This window comes from Arachis ipaensis, chromosome B03 (genome assembly GCF_000816755.2).
Source record: "Arachis ipaensis cultivar K30076 chromosome B03, Araip1.1, whole genome shotgun sequence".
NCBI classification, from domain to species: Eukaryota; Viridiplantae; Streptophyta; class Magnoliopsida; order Fabales; family Fabaceae; genus Arachis; species Arachis ipaensis.
In genome coordinates this window covers 34,628,971-34,630,820 of record NC_029787.2, presented here as the reverse complement: position 1 = coordinate 34,630,820, position 1,850 = coordinate 34,628,971, and positions in this window count along the sequence as shown.

Below are 1,850 nucleotides of genomic sequence, written 5' to 3'. Positions count from 1 at the left end.
TGGTCAAATTTAAATTTTGCATTTTAAAATTGTTATCCGAACTAATTACTAAAGAGAGTTATTAATTTAATTCGGATCAAATCTGATTATCCGTTAATTTCAAAACCAATTTAATTAGTTCAGATTCGAATAGATAATTAGGTATCCGATATTTATACTCACTCCTAGACATATATACATTCTTTCCATAAGTATATATGAAAGTAATGAAACACACAACAGGAAAGCGCGGATCATAAATCCATCAAAATGAATGATTTCAATTTTATTAGTTTCGGTTTCACATTCTGTACCACGTAAATTAAAATGGTCCGAGATATCTGATTCAAAAAGCATATATCATTGGACCTCTGAATTAATATCATTAATACTACATATATACATTTACTTTACTTTCATAGTAGTAAGTTGCTTAAATTAACTAAGCAATTTTACAGCTAAGTTTAACGTATTATTATGAGCCGAGACAAATTGACCGAGAGCTAGGAAACCACATGCACTGTGGAACCCACTTAAAGTTTTGTTATCTACATCGATCAATCACTGCCGTCAACATTATCACATATAAAATGAAAGTACCTTAAAATAATAGCATACAGAGTAGAAGAAGAATCATAGACAAATAATTAAATCAATCATGTTATTCTCACACTTGTTCCACTCATACGATATCCATGTTGTATATATTTTGTTTCAATAATATAGAAGACACTATAAATTAAAATGAAATGTACCATATTTAAATTACCTAATTATTTTAATTAAGAGAAATTAATCTTATTAATTACTAATAAGATACTTGAAATTAAAGCACTAGCCTATATGTATCTTTACGCAAGACAAATAGATACATAATAAAGGAGGAAAATATTTACAAATCGTCGAGAGATCAAAAATTAAAAGTGCTAAATGTTACGGTTCAGTTCCTAAGTTTAGCCAAATAGTACGTACTCGGCTCATTTAGGTAGCCCAGAGATTGAGAAATAGAGACTGAAATAAGTCTCAATATTATGTTTGGTGTAAAGTAGGAGATATAGACGGAAATAAGAATAAAATTCTAATTTAATTTGCACAAAAAATAAAGTTAGAATTAATTAATTAAAATAAGAGGATTTTAGATATAAAATATTATTAAAATTTTAGTCTCTCCCAAAATTTCAGTCTCATGTATTCTTATTTTTTAAAAATACTGAAATACTGAAATTTTAGAAATAAAGACAAAAATTTCTGAACCAACAGACATGATACTAAATTTAATGTTCTAATTTTAGTCCCAATATCTCAAAACAAATACTGCGCTAAGGATGTATAAACCCAAAATAAAAAATGAATCACGCAAATGTTATAAATACTCGGACAAAGTCCTTTTCAAAAGTATTTTTCTTTAATTCTAACCCTATATCTTTTGAATTTTATACTGATTTGATCGTCAAAAATCTTTGGAGACATTCATCTCATTTGGTGATGTGACAACGGCGAACTGGTGGCTCCCCTTCTCAACTACCCCTTCTAACACGGTAAGCAGTTCTACACAAGAACACTAAGCAATCATGCTCAAAGCAATATAAATATTCCATATGTAAGTAATATTTTATAATCATCAATGCCTATAGATATAGTTAAAAATAAATAACTTTGCATTGCAGCATACCTTATGTCGCGTGGCCACGCATGTCTACCATGGCAGCTTATTTAACATATTAATTAAATGAGACACGATCGCTTTCAGAGATCTCTCCAACGTATATAATGTATAACAATTGGATAAGAAAAAAAAACCTAATAAATAACATACTTCATTATTATAAATTAAAGGTTTCTTTTATTAAACCTATGAAACATACATATAT